The following is an 18,595-nucleotide window of genomic DNA, read 5'->3' on the forward strand; positions in this document are numbered from 1 at the left end:
AGCCTGGGGGACCGAGCACAGCCTGGGGGACAAAGCACATCCTGGGGGACCAAGAGCAACCAGGGGGACCGAGCACAGCCTGGGGGACCAAGCACAGCCTGGGGGACCAAGCACAGCCGGGGGACCAAGCACAGCCTGGGGGACCAAGAGCAACCAGGGGGACCAAGCACAGCCTGGGGGACCAAGCACAGCCTGGGGGAAAAAGCACAGCCTGGGGGACCAAGCACAGCCTGGGGGACCCAGAGCAACCAGGGGGACCAAGCACAGCCTGGGGGACCAAGCACAGCCTGGGGGACCAAGCACAGCCTGGGGGACCAAGAGCAACCAGGGGGAGCAAGCACAGCCTGGGGGGTCAAGCACAGCCTGGGGGACCAAGAGCAACCAGGGGGACCAAGCACAGCCAGGGGTACCATGCATAGCCTGGGGGACCAAGCACAGCCTGGGGGACCAAGCACATCCTGGGGGACCAAGAGCAACCAGGGGAACCAAGAGCAACCAGGGGGACCAAGCACAGCCAGGGGGACCAAGCACAGCCTGGGGGACCAAGCACAGCCTGGGGGACCAAGCACAGCCTGGGGGACCAAGAGCAACCAGGGGGACCAAGCACAGCCTGGGGGACCAAGCACAGCCTGGGGGACAAAGCACAGCCTGGGGGACCAAGAGCAACCAGGGGGACCAAGCACAGCCTGGGGGACCAAGCACAGCCTGGGGAACCAAGCACAAGCCTGGGGGAACAAGAGCAACCAGGGGGACAAAGCACAGCCTGGGGGACCAAGCACAGCCTGGGGGACCAAGCACAAGCCTGGGGGACCAAGAGCAAAGAGGGGGACCAAACACAGCCTGGGGGAACAAGCACAGCCTCGGGGACCAAGCACGGCCTGGGGGACCAAGCACAGCCTGGGGGACCAAGAACAACCAGGGGGACCAAGCACTGCCTGGGGGACCAAGCACAGCCTGGGGGACCAAGAGCAACCAGGGGGACCAAGAGCAACCAGGGGGACCAAGCACAGCCTGGGGGACCAAGCACATCCTGGGGGACCAAGCACAGCCTGGGGGACCAAGAGCAACCAGGGGGGCCAAGCACAGCCTGGGGGACCAAGCACAGCCTGGGGGACCAAGAGCAACCAGGGGGACCAAGCACAGCCAGGGGTACCATGCACAGCTAGGGGGACCAAGAGCAACCAGGGGGACCAAGCACAGCCTGGGGGACCAAGCACAGCCTGGGGGACCAAGAGCAACCAGGGGGACCAAGCACAGCCAGGGGTACCAAGCACAGCCAGGCGGACCAAGAGCAACCAGGGGGACCAAGCACAGCCTGGGGACCAAGCACAGCCTGGGGGACCAAGCACAGCCTGGGGGACCAAGAGCAACCAGGGGGACCAAGCACAGCCTGGGGGACCAAGCACAGCCTGGGGGACCAAGAGCAACCAGGGGGACCAAGCACAGCCTGGGGGACCAAGCACAGCCTGGGGGACCAAGCACAGCCTGGGGGACCAAGCACAGACTGGGGGACCAAGAGCAACCAGGGGGACCAAGCACAGCCTGGGGGACCAAGCACAGCCTGGGGGACCAAGAGCAACCAGGGGGACCAAGCACAGCCTGGGTAACCAAGCACAGCCTGGGGGACCAAGAGCAACCAGGGGACCAAGCACAGCCTGGGGGACCAAGCACATCCTGGGGGACCAAGAGCAACCAGGGGGACCAAGCACAGCCTGGGGGACCAAGCACAGCCTGGGGGACCAAGCACAGCCTGGGGGGCCAAGAGCAACCAGGGGGACCAAGCACAGCCGGGGGACCAAGCACAGCCTGGGGGACAAAGCGCAGCCTGGGGGACCAAGCACAGCCTGGGGGACCAAGAGCAACCAGGGGGACCAAGCACAGCCTGGGGGACCAAGCACAGCCTGGGGGATCAAGCACAGCCTGGGGGACCAAGAGCAACCAGGGGGACCAAGCACAGCCTCGGGGACCAAGCACAGCCTGGGGGACCAAGAGCAACCAGGGGGACCAAACACAGCCAGGGGTACCATGCAACGCCTTGGGGACCAAGCACAGCCTGGGGGACCAAGCACATCCTGGGGGACCAAGAGCAACCAGGGGGACCAAGAGTAACCAGGGGGACCAAGCACAGCCTGGGGGACCAAGCACAGCCTGGGGGACCAAGAGCAACCAGGGGGACCAAGCACAGCCTGGGGGACCAAGCACAGCTTGGGGGACCAAGAGCAACCAGGGGGACCAAGCACAGCCAGGGGACCAAGCACAGCCTGGGGGACCAAGAGCAACCAGGGGGACCAAGCACAGCCTGGGGGACCAAGCACAGCCTGGGGGACCGGGCACAGCCTGGGGGACAAAGCACAGCCTGGGGGACGAAGAGCAACCAGGGGGACCAAGCACAGCCTGGGGGACCAAGCACAAGCCTGGGGGACCAAGAGCAACCAGGGGAACCAAGCACAGCATGGGGGACCAAGCACAGCCTGGGGGACCAAGAGCAACCAGGGGGACCAAGCACAGCCAGGGGTACCATGCACAGCAAGGGGGACCAAGAGCAACCAGGGGGCCAAGCACAGCCTGGGGACCAAGCACAGCCTGGGGGACCAAGCACAGCCTGGGGGACCAAGCACAGCCAGGGGGACCAAGAGCAACCAGGGGGACCAAGCACAGCCAGGGGGACCACGCACAGCCTGGGGACCAAGCACAGCCTGGGGGACCAAGCACATCCTGGGGGACCAAGAGCAACCAGGGGGACCAAGCACAGACTGGGGGACCAAGCACAGCCTGGGGGACCAAGCACAGCCTGGGGGACCAAGCACAGCCAGGGGACCAAGAGCAACCAGGGGGACCAAGCACAGCCTGGGGGACCAAGAGCAACCAGGGGGACCAAGCACAGCCTGGGGGACCAAGAGCAACCAGGGGGACCAAGCACAGCCTGGGGGACCAAGAGCAACCAGGGGGACCAAGCACAGCCTGGGGGACCAAGAGCAACCAGGGGGACCAAGCACAGCCTGGGGGACCAAGCACAGCCTGGGGGACCAAGAGCAACCAGGGGGACCAATCACAGCCTGGGGGACCAAGCAAAGCCTGGGGGACCAAGAGCAACCAGGGGGACCAAACACAGCCAGGGGTACCACGCACAGCCAGGGGGACCAAGATCAACCGGGGGGAACAAGCACAGCCTGGGGGACCAAGCACAGCCTGGGGGACCAAGAGCAACCAGGACCAAGCACAGCCTGGGGGACCAAGCACAGCCTGGGGGAGCAAGCACAGCCTGGGGGACCAAGAGCAACCAGGGGGACCAAGCAGAGCCTGGGGGACCAAGCAGAGCCTGGGGGACCACGCACAGCCTGGGGGACCAAGCACAGCCTGGGGGACCAAGAGCAACCAGGGGGACCAAGCACAGCCTGGGGGACCAAGCACAGCCAGGGGGACCAAGCACAGCCTGGGGGACCAAGAGCAACCAGGACCAAGCACAGCCTGGGGGACCAAGCACAGCCTGGGGGACCAAGCACAGCCTGGGGGACCAAGCACAGCCTGGGGGACCAAGAGCAACCAGGGGGACCAAGCAGAGCCTGGGGGACCAAGCAGAGCCTGGGGGACCACGCACAGCCTGGGGTACCAAGCACAGCCTGGGGGACCAAGAGCAACCAGGGGGACCAAGCACAGCCTGGGGGACCAAGCACAGCCTGGGGGACCAAGCACAGCCAGGGGGACCAAGAGCAACCAGGGGGACCAAGCACAGCCAGGGGGACCACGCACAGCCTGGGGGACCAAGCACAGCCTGGGGGACCAAGCACATCCTGGGGGACCAAGAGCAACCAGGGGGGCCAAGCACAGACTGGGGGACCAAGCACAGCCTGGGGGACCAAGCACAGCCTGGGGGACCAAGAGCAACCCGGGGGACCAAGCACAGCCTGGGGGACCAAGAGCACCCAGGGGGACCAAGCACAGCCTGGGGGACCAAGAGCAACCAGGGGGACCAAGCACAGCCTGGGGGACCAAGCACAGCCTGGGGGACCAAGAGCAACCAGGGGGACCAAGCACAGCCTGGGGGACCAAGCAAAGCCTGGGGGACCAAGAGGAACCAGGGGGACCAAGCACAGCCAGGGGTACCACGCACAGCCAGGGGGACCAAGAGCAACCAGGGGGACCAAGCACAGCCTGGGGGACCAAGAGCAACCAGGACCAAGCACAGCCTGGGGGACCAAGCACAGCCTGGGGGACCAAGCACAGCCTGGGGTACCACGCACAGCCAGGGGGACCAAGAGCAACCAGGACCAAGCACAGCCTGGGGGACCAAGCACAGCCTGGGGGACCAAGCACAGCCTGGGGGACCAAGAGCAACCAGGACCAAGCACAGCCTGGGGGACCAAGCACAGCCTGGGGGACCAAGAGCAACCAGGGAGACCAAGCAGAGCCTGGGGGACCAAGCAGAGCGCCTGGGGGACCAAGAGCAACCAGGGGGACCAAGCACAGCCTGGGGGACCAAGCACAGCCAGGGGGACCAAAAGCAACCAGGGGGACCAAGCACAGCCAGGGGGACCACGCACAGCCTGGGGGACCAAGCACAGCCTGGGGGACCAAGCACATCCTGGGGGACCAAGAGCAACCAGGGGGGACAAGCACAGACTGGGGGACCAAGCACAGCCTGGGGGACCAAGCACAGCCTGGGGGACCAAGAGCAACCAGGACCAAGCACAGCCTGGGGGACCAAGCACAGCCTGGGGGACCAAGAGCAACCAGGGGGACCAAGCAGAGCCTGGGGGACCAAGCAGAGCCTGGGGGACGAAGCACAGCCTGGGGTACCAAGCACAGCCTGGGGGACCAAGAGCAACCAGGGGGACCAAGCACAGCCTGGGGGACCAAGCACAGCCTGGGGGACCAAGAGCAACCAGGGGGACCAAGCACAGCCAGGGGTACCAAGCACAGCCAGGGGGACCAAGAGCAACCAGGGGGACCAAGCACAGCCTAGGGACCAAGCACAGCCTGGGGGACCAAGCACAGCCTGGGGGACCAAGAGCAACCAGGGGGACCAAGCACAGCCTGGGGGACCAAGCACAGCCTGGGGGACCAAGAGCAACCAGGGGGACCAAGCACAGCCTGAGGGACCAAGCACAGCCTGGGGGACCAAGAGAAACCAGGGGGACCAAGCACAGCCTGGGGGACCAAGCACAGCCTGGGGGACCAAGCACAGCCTGGGGGACAAAGCACAGCCTGGGGGACCAAGAGCAACCAGGGGGACCAAGCACAGCCTGGGGGACCAAGCACAGCCTGGGGGACCAAGCACAAGCCTGGGGGACCAAAAGCAACCAGGGGGACCAAGCACAGCCTTGGGGACCAAGCAAAGCCTGGGGGACCAAGCACAAGCCTGGGGGACCAAGAGCAACCAGGGGGACCAAGCACAGCCTGGGAGACAAAGCACAGCCTGGGGAACCAAGCACAGCCTGGGGAACCAAGAGCAACCAGGGGGACCAAGCACAGCCTGGGGGACAAAGAGCAACCAGGAGGACCAAGAGCAACCAGGGGGACCAAGCACAGCCTGGGGGACCAAGCACATCCTGGGGGACCAAGCACAGCCTGGGGGACCAAGAGCAACCAGGGGGACCAAGCACAACCTGGGGGACCAAGCAAAGCCTAGGGGACCAAGAGCAACCAGGGGGACCAAGCACAGCCAGGGGTACCACGCACAGCCAGGGGGACCAAGAGCAACCAGGGGGACCAAGCACAGCCTGGGGGACCAAGCACAGCCTGGGGGACCAAGAGCAACCAGGACCAAGCACAGCCTGGGGGACCAAGCACAGCCTGGGGGACCAAGAGCAACCAGGGGGACCAAGCAGAGCCTGGGGACCAAGCAGACCCTGGGGGACCAAGCACAGCCTGGGGTACCAAGCACAGCCTGGGGGACCAAGAGCAACCAGGGGGACCAAGCACAGCCTGGGGGACCAAGCACAGCCTGGGGGACCAAGAGCAACCAGGGGGACCAAGCACAGCCAGGGGTACCAAGCACAGCCAGGGGGACCAAGAGCAACCAGGGGGACCAAGCACAGCCTAGGGACCAAGCACAGCCTGGGGGACCAAGCACAGCCTCGGGGACCAAGAGCATCCAGGGGGACCAAGCACAGCCTGGGAGACCAAGCACAGCCTGGGGACCAAGAACAACCAGGGGGACCGAGCACAGCCTGAGGGACCAAGCACAGCCTGGGGGACCAAGAGCAACCAGGGGGACCAAGCACAGCCTGGGGGACCAAGCACTGCCTGGGGGACCAAGCACAGACTGGGGGACAAAGCACAGCCTGGGGGACCAAGAGCAACCAGGGGGACCAAGCACAGCCTGGGGGACCAATCACAGCCTGGGGGACCAAGCACAAGCCTGGGGGACCAAGAGCAACAAGGGGGACCAAGCACAGCCTGGGGGACCAAGCACAGCCTGGGGGACCAAGCACAAGCCTGGGGGACCAAGAGCAACCAGGGGGACCAAGCACAGCCTGGGGGACCAAGCACAGCCTGGGGGACCAAGCACAGCCTGGGGGACCAAGAGCAACCAGGGGGACCAAGCACAGCCTGGGGGACCAAGAGCAACCAGGGAGACCAAGAGCAACCAGGGGGACCAAGCACAGCCTGGGGGACCAAGCACATCCTGGGGGACCAAGCACAGCCTGGGGGACCAAGAGCAACCAGGGGGACCAAGCACAGCATGGGGGACCAAGCACAGCCTGGGGGACCAAGAGCAACCAGGGGGACCAAGCACAGCCAGGGGTACCATGCACAGCCAGGGGGACCAAGAGCAACCAGGGGGACCAAGCACAGCCTGGGGGACCAAGAGCAACCAGGGGGACCAAGCACAGCCAGGGGTACCAAGCACAGCCAGGAGGACCAAGAGCAACCAGGGGGACCAAGCACAGCCTGGGGACCAAGCACAGCCTGGGGGACCAAGAGCAACCAGGGGGACCAAGCACAGCCTGGGGGACCAAGCACAGCCTGGGGGACCAAGAGCAACCAGGGGGACCAAGCACAGCCTGGGGGACCAAGCACAGCCTGGGGGACCAAGCACAGATTGGGGGGGACCAAGAGCAACCAGGGGGACCAAGCACAGCCTGGGGGACCAAGAGCAACCAGGGGGACCAAGCACAGCCTGGGGGACCAAGCACAGCCTGGGGGACCAAGCACAGCCTGGGGGACCAAGAGCAACCAGGGGGGCCAAGCACAGCCTGGGGGACCAAGCACAGCCTGGGGGACCAAGCAAAGCCTGGGGGACCAAGAGCAACCAGGGGGACCAAGCACAGCCTGGGGGACCAAGCACAGCCTGGGGGACCAAGCACATCCTGGGGGACCAAGAGCAACCAGGGGGACCAAGCACAGCCTGGGGTACCAAGCACAGCCTGGGGGACCAAGCACAGCCTGGGGGACAAAGAGCAACCAGGGGGACCAAGCACAGCCTGGGGGACCAAGCACAGCCTGGGGGACCAAGAGCAACCAGGGGGACCAAGCACAGCCTGGGGGACCAAGCACAGCCTGGGGGACCAAGAGCAACCAGGGGGACCAGCACAGCCAGGGGTACCATGCAGCGCCTGGGGGACCAAGCACAGCCTGGGGGACCAAGCACATCCTGGGGGACCAAGAGCAACCAGGGGGACCAAGAGCAACCAGGGGGACCAAGCACAGCCTGGGGGACCAAGCACAGCCTGGGGGACAAAGAGCAACCAGGGGGACCAAGCACAGCCTGGGGGACCAAGCACAGCCTGGGTGACCAAGCACAGCCTGGGGGACCAAGAGCAACCAGGAGGACCAAGCACAGCCTGGGGGACCAAGCACAGCCTGGGGGACCAAGAGCAACCAGGGGGACCAAGCACAGCCTGGGGGACCAAGCACAGCCTAGGGGACCAAGCACAGCCAGGGGGACCAAGCACAGCCTGGGGGACCGAGCACAGCCTGGGGGACAAAGCACATCCTGGGGGACCAAGAGCAACCAGGGGGACCGAGCACAGCCTGGGGGACCAAGCACAGCCTGGGGGACCAAGCACAGCCGGGGGACCAAGCACAGCCTGGGGGACCAAGAGCAACCAGGGGGACCAAGCACAGCCTGGGGGAAAAAGCACAGCCTGGGGGACCAAGCACAGCCTGGGGGACCCAGAGCAACCAGGGGGACCAAGCACAGCCTGGGGGACCAAGCACAGCCTGGGGGACCAAGCACAGCCTGGGGGACCAAGAGCAACCAGGGGGACCAAGCACAGCCTGGGGGGTCAAGCACAGCCTGGGGGACCAAGAGCAACCAGGGGGACCAAGCACAGCCAGGGGTACCATGCATAGCCTGGGGGACCAAGCACAGCCTGGGGGACCAAGCACATCCTGGGGGACCAAGAGCAACCAGGGGAACCAAGAGCAACCAGGGGGACCAAGCACAGCCAGGGGGACCAAGCACAGCCTGGGGGACCAAGCACAGCCTGGGGGACCAAGCACAGCCTGGGGGACCAAGAGCAACCAGGGGGACCAAGCACAGCCTGGGGGACCAAGCACAGCCTGGGGGACAAAGCACAGCCTGGGGGACCAAGAGCAACCAGGGGGACCAAGCACAGCCTGGGGGACCAAGCACAGCCTGGGGAACCAAGCACAAGCCTGGGGGAACAAGAGCAACCAGGGGGACCAAGCACAGCCTGGGGGACCAAGCAAATCCTGGGGGACCAAGCACAAGCCTGGGGGACCAAGAGTAAAGAGGGGGACAAAACACAGCCTGGGGGAACAAGCACAGCCTCGGGGACCAAGCACCGCCTGGGGGACCAAGCACAGCCTGGGGGACCAAGAACAACCAGGGGGACCAAGCACTGCCTGGGGGACCAAGCACAGCCTGGGGGACCAAGAGCAACCAGGGGGACCAAGAGCAACCAGGGGGACCAAGCACAGCCTGGGGGACCAAGCACATCCTGGGGGACCAAGCACAGCCTGGGGGACCAAGAGCAACCAGGGGGGCCAAGCACAGCCTGGGGCACCAAGCACAGCCTGGGGGACCAAGAGCAACCAGGGGGACCAAGCACAGCCAGGGGTACCATGCACAGCCAGGGGGACCAAGAGCAACCAGGGGGACCAAGCACAGCCTGGGGGACCAAGCACAGCCTGGGGGACCAAGAGCAACCAGGGGGACCAAGCACAGCCAGGGGTACCAAGCACAGCCAGGCGGACCAAGAGCAACCAGGGGGACCAAGCACAGCCTGGGGACCAAGCACAGCCTGGGGGACCAAGCACAGCCTGGGGGACCAAGAGCAACCAGGGGGACCAAGCACAGCCTGGGGGACCAAGCACAGCCTGGGGGACCAAGAGCAACCAGGGGGACCAAGCACAGCCTGGGGGACCAAGCACAGCCTGGGGAACCAAGCACAAGCCTGGGGGAACAAGAGCAACCAGGGGGACCAAGCACAGCCTGGGGTACCAAGCACAGCATGGGGGACCAAGCACAGCCTGGGGGACAAAGAGCAACCAGGGGGACCAAGCACAGCCTGGGGGACCAAGAGCAACCAGGGGGACCAAGAGCAACCAGGGGGACCAAGCACAGCCTGGGGGACCAAGCACAGCCTGGGGGACCAAGAGCAACCAGGGGGACCAAGCACAGCCAGGGGTACCATGCACAGCAAGGGGGACCAAGAGCAACCAGGGGGACCAAGCACAGCCTGGGGGACCAAGAGCAACCAGGGGGACCAAGCACAGCCTGGGGGACCAAGAGCAACCAGGGGGACCAAGCACAGCCAGGGGTACCAAGCACAGCCAGGCGGACCAAGAGCAACCAGGGGGACCAAGCACAGCCTGGGGACCAAGCACAGCCTGGGGGACCAAGAGCAACCAGGGGGACCAAGCACAGCCTGGGGGACCAAGCACCGCCTGGGGGACCAAGAGCAACCAGGGGGACCAAGCACAGCCTGGGGGACCAAGCACAGCCTGGGGGACCAAGCACAGACTGGGGGGACCAAGAGCAACCAGGGGGACCAAGCACAGCCTGGGGGACCAAGCACAGCCTGGGGGACCAAGCACAGCCTGGGGGACCAAGCACAGACTGGGGGACCAAGAGCAACCAGGGGGACCAAGCACAGCCTGGGGGACCAAGCACAGCCTGGGGGACCAAGAGCAACCAGGGGGACCAAGCACAGCCTGGGTAACCAAGCACAGCCTGGGGGACCAAGAGCAACCAGGGGACCAAGCACAGCCTGGGGGACCAAGCACAGCCTGGGAGACCAAGCACATCCTGGGGGACCAAGAGCAACAAGGGGGACCAAGCACAGCCTGGGGGACCAAGCACAGCCTGGGGGGCCAAGAGCAACCAGGGGGACCAAGCACAGCCGGGGGACCAAGCACAGCCTGGGGGACAAAGCACAGCCTGGGGGACCAAGCACAGCCTGGGGGACCAAGAGCAACCAGGGGGACCAAGCACAGCCTGGGGGACCAAGCACAGCCTGGGGGATCAAGCACAGCCTGGGGGACCAAGAGCAACCAGGGGGACCAAGCACAGCCTGGGGGACCAAGCACAGCCTGGGGGACCAAGAGCAACCAGGGGGACCAAACACAGCCAGGGGTACCATGCAACGCCTTGGGGACCAAGCACAGCCTGGGGGACCAAGCACATCCTGGGGGACCAAGAGCAACCAGGGGGACCAAGAGTAACCAGGGGGACCAAGCACAGCCTGGGGGACCAAGCACAGCCTGGGGGACCAAGAGCAACCAGGGGGACCAAGCACAGCCTGGGGGACCAAGCACAGCTTGGGGGACCAAGAGCAACCAGGGGGACCAAGCACAGCCAGGGGACCAAGCACAGCCTGGGGGACCAAGAGCAACCAGGGGGACCAAGCACAGCCCGGGGGACCAAGCACAGCCTGGGGGACAAAGCACAGCCTGGGGGACCAAGAGCAACCTGGGGGACCAAGCACAGCCTGGGGGACCAAGCACAGCTTGGGGGACCAAGCACAAGCCTGGGGGACCAAGAGCAACCAGGGGAACCAAGCACAGCATGGGGGACCAAGCACAGCCTGGGGGACCAAGAGCAACCAGGGGGACCAAGCACAGCCAGGGGTACCATGCACAGCAAGGGGGACCAAGAGCAACCAGGGGGACCAAGCACAGCCTGGGGGACCAAGAGCAACCAGGGGGACCAAGCACAGCCAGGGGTACCAAGCACAGCCAGGCGGACCAAGAGCAACCAGGGGGACCAAGCACAGCCTGGGGACCAAGCACAGCCTGGGGGACCAAGAGCAACCAGGGGGACCAAGCACAGCCTGGGGGACCAAGCACAGCCTGGGGGACCAAGAGCAACCAGGGGGACCAAGCACAGCCTGGGGGACCAAGCACAGCCTGGGGGACCAAGCACAGACTGGGGGGACCAAGAGCAACCAGGGGGACCAAGCACAGCCTGGGGGACCAAGCACAGCCTGGGGGACCAAGCACAGCCTGGGGGACCAAGAGCAACCAGGGGGACCAAGCACAGCCTGGGGGACCAAGCACAGCCTGGGGGACCAAGAGCAACCAGGGGGACCAAGCACAGCCTGGGGGACCAAGCACAGCCTGGGGGACCAAGCACAGCCTGGGGGACCAAGAGCAACCAGGGGGACCAAGCACAGCCTGGGGGACCAAGCACAGCCTAGGGGACCAAGCACAGCCAGGGGGACCAAGCACAGCCTGGGGGACCGAGCACAGCCTGGGGGACAAAGCACATCCTGGGGGACCAAGAGCAACCAGGGGGACCGAGCACAGCCTGGGGGACCAAGCACAGCCTGGGGGACCAAGCACAGCCGGGGGACCAAGCACAGCCTGGGGGACCAAGAGCAACCAGGGGGACCAAGCACAGCCTGGGGGACCAAGCACAGCCTGGGGGAAAAAGCACAGCCTGGGGGACCAAGCACAGCCTGGGGGACCCAGAGCAACCAGGGGGACCAAGCACAGCCTGGGGGACCAAGCACAGCCTGGGGGACCAAGCACAGCCTGGGGGACCAAGAGCAACCAGGGGGACCAAGCACAGCCTGGGGGGTCAAGCACAGCCTGGGGGACCAAGAGCAACCAGGGGGACCAAGCACAGCCAGGGGTACCATGCATAGCCTGGGGGACCAAGCACAGCCTGGGGGACCAAGCACATCCTGGGGGACCAAGAGCAACCAGGGGAACCAAGAGCAACCAGGGGGACCAAGCACAGCCAGGGGGACCAAGCACAGCCTGGGGGACCAAGCACAGCCTGGGGGACCAAGCACAGCCTGGGGGACCAAGAGCAACCAGGGGGACCAAGCACAGCCTGGGGGACCAAGCACAGCCTGGGGGACAAAGCACAGCCTGGGGGACCAAGAGCAACCAGGGGGACCAAGCACAGCCTGGGGGACCAATCACAGCCTGGGGAACCAAGCACAAGCCTGGGGGAACAAGAGCAACCAGGGGGACCAAGCACAGCCTGGGGGACCAAGCAAATCCTGGGGGACCAAGCACAAGCCTGGGGGACCAAGAGTAAAGAGGGGGACAAAACACAGCCTGGGGGAACAAGCACAGCCTCGGGGACCAAGCACCGCCTGGGGGACCAAGCACAGCCTGGGGGACCAAGAACAACCAGGGGGACCAAGCACTGCCTGGGGGACCAAGCACAGCCTGGGGGACCAAGAGCAACCAGGGGGACCAAGAGCAACCAGGGGGACCAAGCACAGCCTGGGGGACCAAGCACATCCTGGGGGACCAAGCACAGCCTGGGGGACCAAGAGCAACCAGGGGGGCCAAGCACAGCCTGGGGCACCAAGCACAGCCTGGGGGACCAAGAGCAACCAGGGGGACCAAGCACAGCCAGGGGTACCATGCACAGCCAGGGGGACCAAGAGCAACCAGGGGGACCAAGCACAGCCTGGGGAACCAAGCACAGCCTGGGGGACCAAGAGCAACCAGGGGGACCAAGCACAGCCAGGGGTACCAAGCACAGCCAGGCGGACCAAGAGCAACCAGGGGGACCAAGCACAGCCTGGGGACCAAGCACAGCCTGGGGGACCAAGCACAGCCTGGGGGACCAAGAGCAACCAGGGGGACCAAGCACAGCCTGGGGGACCAAGCACAGCCTGGGGGACCAAGAGCAACCAGGGGGACCAAGCACAGCCTGGGGTACCAAGCACAGCCTGGGGGACCAAGCACAGCCTGGGGGACAAAGAGCAACCAGGGGGACCAAGCACAGCCTGGGGGACCAAGAGCAACCAGGGGGACCAAGCACAGCCTGGGGGACCAAGCACAGCCTGGGGGACCAAGAGCAACCAGGGGGACCAAGCACAGCCAGGGGTACCATGCACAGCAAGGGGGACCAAGAGCAACCAGGGGGACCAAGCACAGCCTGGGGGACCAAGAGCAACCAGGGGGACCAAGCACAGCCTGGGGGACCAAGAGCAACCAGGGGGACCAAGCACAGCCAGGGGTACCAAGCACAGCCAGGCGGACCAAGAGCAACCAGGGGGACCAAGCACAGCCTGGGGACCAAGCACAGCCTGGGGGACCAAGAGCAACCAGGGGGACCAAGCACAGCCTGGGGGACCAAGCACAGCCTGGGGGACCAAGAGCAACCAGGGGGACCAAGCACAGCCTGGGGGACCAAGCACAGCCTGGGGGACCAAGCACAGCCTGGGGGACCAAGCACAGACTGGGGGGACCAAGAGCAACCAGGGGGACCAAGCACAGCCTGGGGGACCAAGCACAGCCTGGGGGACCAAGCACAGCCTGGGGGACCAAGCACAGACTGGGGGACCAAGAGCAACCAGGGGGACCAAGCACAGCCTGGGGGACCAAGCACAGCCTGGGGGACCAAGAGCAACCAGGGGGACCAAGCACAGCCTGGGTAACCAAGCACAGCCTGGGGGACCAAGAGCAACCAGGGGACCAAGCACAGCCTGGGGGACCAAGCACAGCCTGGGAGACCAAGCACATCCTGGGGGACCAAGAGCAACAAGGGGGACCAAGCACAGCCTGGGGGACCAAGCACAGCCTGGGGGGGCCAAGAGCAACCAGGGGGACCAAGCACAGCCGGGGGACCAAGCACAGCCTGGGGGACAAAGCACAGCCTGGGGGACCAAGCACAGCCTGGGGGACCAAGAGCAACCAGGGGGACCAAGCACAGCCTGGGGGACCAAGCACAGCCTGGGGGATCAAGCACAGCCTGGGGGACCAAGAGCAACCAGGGGGACCAAGCACAGCCTGGGGGACCAAGCACAGCCTGGGGGACCAAGAGCAACCAGGGGGACCAAACACAGCCAGGGGTACCATGCAACGCCTTGGGGACCAAGCACAGCCTGGGGGACCAAGCACATCCTGGGGGACCAAGAGCAACCAGGGGGACCAAGAGTAACCAGGGGGACCAAGCACAGCCTGGGGGACCAAGCACAGCCTGGGGGACCAAGAGCAACCAGGGGGACCAAGCACAGCCTGGGGGACCAAGCACAGCTTGGGGGACCAAGAGCAACCAGGGGGACCAAGCACAGCCAGGGGACCAAGCACAGCCTGGGGGACCAAGAGCAACCAGGGGGACCAAGCACAGCCTGGGGGACCAAGCACAGCCTGGGGGACAAAGCACAGCCTGGGGGACCAAGAGCAACCAGGGGGACCAAGCACAGCCTGGGGGACCAAGCACAGCCTGGGGGACCAAGCACAAGCCTGGGGGACCAAGAGCAACCAGGGGAACCAAGCACAGCATGGGGGACCAAGCACAGCCTGGGGGACCAAGAGCAACCAGGGGGACCAAGCACAGCCAGGGGTACCATGCACAGCAAGGGGGACCAAGAGCAACCAGGGGGACCAAGCACAGCCTGGGGGACCAAGAGCAACCAGGGGGACCAAGCACAGCCAGGGGTACCAAGCACAGCCAGGCGGACCAAGAGCAACCAGGGGGACCAAGCACAGCCTGGGGACCAAGCACAGCCTGGGGGACCAAGAGCAACCAGGGGGACCAAGCACAGCCTGGGGGACCAAGCACAGCCTGGGGGACCAAGAGCAACCAGGGGGACCAAGCACAGCCCGGGGGACCAAGCACAGCCTGGGGGACCAAGCACAGCCTGGGGGACCAAGCACAGACTGGGGGGACCAAGAGCAACCAGGGGGACCAAGCACAGCCTGGGGGACCAAGCACAGCCTGGGGGACCAAGCACAGCCTGGGGGACCAAGCACAGCCTGGGGGACCAAGAGCAACCAGGGGGACCAAGCACAGCCTGGGGGACCAAGCACAGCCTGGGGGACCAAGAGCAACCAGGGGGACCAAGCACAGCCTGGGGGACCAAGCACAGCCTGGGGGACCAAGCACAGCCTGGGGGACCAAGAGCAACCAGGGGGACCAAGCACAGCCTGGGGGACCAAGCACAGCCTGGGGGACCAAGCACATCCTGGGGGACCAAGAGCAACCAGGGGGACCAAGCACAGCCTGGGGTACCAAGCACAGCCTGGGGGACCAAGAGCAACCAGGGGGACCAAGCACAGCCTGGGGGACCAAGCACAGCCTGGGGGACCAAGAGCAACCAGGGGGACCAAGCACAGCCTGGGGGACCAAGCACAGCCTGGGGGACCAAGAGCAACCAGGGGGACCAGCACAGCCAGGGGTACCATGCAACGCCTGGGGGACCAAGCACAGCCTGGGGGACCAAGCACATCCTGGGGGACCAAGAGCAACCAGGGGGACCAAGAGCAACCAGGGGGACCAAGCACAGCCTGGGGGACCAAGCACAGCCTGGGGGACAAAGAGCAACCAGGGGGACCAAGCACAGCCTGGGGACCAAGCACAGCCTGGGTGACCAAGCACAGCCTGGGGGACCAAGAGCAACCAGGAGGACCAAGCACAGCCTGGGGGACCAAGCACAGCCTGGGGGACCAAGCACAGCCTAGGGGACCAAGCACAGCCAGGGGGACCAAGCACAGCCTGGGGGACCGAGCACAGCCTGGGGGACAAAGCACATCCTGGGGGACCAAGAGCAACCAGGGGGACCGAGCACAGCCTGGGGGACCAAGCACAGCATGGGGGACCAAGCACAGCATGGGGGACCAAGCACAGCCGGGGGACCAAGCACAGCCTGGGGGACCAAGAGCAACCAGGGGGACCAAGCACAGCCTGGGGGACCAAGCACAGCCTGGGGGGAAAAGCACAGCCTGGGGGACCAAGCACAGCCGTGGGGACCAAGAGGAACTAGGGGGCCCAAGCACAGCCTGGGGGACCAAGCACAGCCTGGGGGACCAAGCACAGCCTGGGGGACCAAGAGCAACCAGGGGGACCAAGCACAGCCTGGGGGGCCAAGCACAACCTGGGGGACCAAGAGCAACCAGGGGGACCAAGCACAGCCAGGGGTACCATGCATAGCCTGGGGGACCAAGCACAGCCTGGGGGACCAAGCACATCCTGGGGGACCAAGAGCAACCAGGGGAACGAAGAGCAACCAGGGGGACCAAGCACAGCCAGGGGGACCAAGCACAGCCTGGGGGACCAAGCACAGCCTGGGGGACCAAGAGCAACCAGGGGGACCAAGCACAGCCTGGGGGACCAAGCACAGCCTGGGGGACAAAGCACAGCCTGGGGGACCAAGAGCAACCAGGGGGACCAAGCACAGCCTGGGGGACCAAGCACAGCCTGGGGAACCAAGCACAAGCCTGGGGGAACAAGAGCAACGAGGGGGACCAAGCACAGCCTGGGGGACCAAGCACAGCCTGGGGGACCAAGCACAAGCCTGGGGGACCAAGAGCAAAGAGGGGGACCAAACACAGCCTGGGGGAACAAGCACAGCCTGGGGGACCAAGCACAGCCTGGGGGACCAAGCACAGCCTGGGGGACCAAGCACAGCCTGGGGGACCAACAGCAACCAGGGGGACCAAGCACTGCCTGGGGGACCAAGCACAGACTGGGGGACCAAGAGCAACCAGGGGGACCAAGAGCAACCAGGGGGACCAAGCACAGCCTGGGGGACCAAGCACATCCTGGGGGACCAAGCACAGCCTGGGGGACCAAGAGCAACAAGGGGGACCAAGCACAGCCTGGGGGACCAAGCACAGCCTGGGGGACCAAGAGCAACCAGGGGGACCAAGCACAGCCAGGGGTACCATGCACAGCCAGGGGGACCAAGAGCAACCAGGGGGACCAAGCACAGCCTGGGGGACCAAGCACAGCCTGGGGGACCAAGAGCAACCAGGGGGACCAAGCACAGCCAGGGGTGCCAAGCACAGCCAGGCGGACCAAGAGCAACCAGGGGGACCAAGCACAGCCTGGGGGACCAAGCACAGCCTGGGGGACCAAGAGCAACCAGGGGGACCAAGCACAGCCTGGGGGACCAAGCACAGCCTGGGGGACCAAGAGCAACCAGGGGGACCAAGCACAGCCTGGGGGACCAAGCACAGCCTGGGGGACCAAGCACAACCTGGGGGACCAAGCACAGACTGGGGGACCAAGAGCAACCAGGGGGACCAAGCACAGCCTGGGGGACCAAGCACAGCCTGGGGGACCAAGCACAGCCTGGGGGACCAAGAGCAACCAGGGGGACCAAGCACAGCCTGGGGGACCAAGCACAGCCTGGGGGACCAAGCACAGCCTGGGGGACCAAGAGCAACCAGGGGGGCCAAGCACAGCCTGGGCGACCAAGCACAGCATGGGGGACCAAGCACATCCTGGGGGACCAAGAGCAACCAGGGGGACCAAGCACAGCCTGGGGGACCAGGCACAGCCTGGGGGACCAAGCACAGCCTGGGGGGCCAAGAGCAACCAGGGGGACCAAGCACAGCCGGGGGACTAAGCACAGCCTGGGGGACAAAGCACAGCCTGGGGGACCAAGCACAGCCTGGGGGACCAAGAGCAACCAGGGGGACCAAGCACAGCCTGGGGGACCAAGCACAGCCTGGGGGACCAAGAGCAACCAGGGGGACCAAGCACAGCCTGGGGGACCAAGCACAGCCTGGGGGACCAAAAGCAACCAGGGGGACCAAGCACAGCCTGGGGGACCAAGCACAGCCAGGAGGACCAAGCTCAGCTTGGGGGACCAAGCACAGCCTGGGGGACAAAGCACATCCTGGGGGACCAAGAGCAACCAGGGGGACCAAGCACAGCCTGGGGGACCAAGCACAGCCTGGGGGACCAAGCACAGCCGGGGGACCAAGCACAGCCTGGGGGACCAAGAGCAACCAGGGGGACCAAGCACAGCCTGGGGGACCAAGCACAGCCTGGGGGAAAAAGCACAGCCTGGGGGACCAAGCACAGCCTGGGGGACCAAGAGCAACCAGGGGGACCAAGCACAGCCTGGGGGGTCAAGCACAGCCTGGGGGACCAAGAGCAACCAGGGGGACCAAGCACAGCCAGGGGTACCATGCATAGCCTGGGGGACCAAGCACAGCCTGGGGGACCAAGCACATCCTGGGGGACCAAGAGCAACCAGGGGAACCAAGAGCAACCAGGGGGACCAAGCACAGCCAGGGGGACCAAGCACAGCCTGGGGGACCAAGCACAGCCTGGGGGACCAAGAGCAACCAGGGGGACCAAGCACAGCCTGGGGGACCAAGCACAGCCTGGGGGACAAAGCACAGCCTGGGGGACCAAGAGCAACCAGGGGGACCAAGCACAGCCTGGGGGACCAAGCACAGCCTGGGGAACCAAGCACAAGCC

The sequence above is a fragment of the Lissotriton vulgaris genome, unplaced genomic scaffold (genome assembly GCF_964263255.1).
Source record: "Lissotriton vulgaris unplaced genomic scaffold, aLisVul1.2 SCAFFOLD_934, whole genome shotgun sequence".
Classification (NCBI taxonomy): domain Eukaryota; kingdom Metazoa; phylum Chordata; class Amphibia; order Caudata; family Salamandridae; genus Lissotriton; species Lissotriton vulgaris.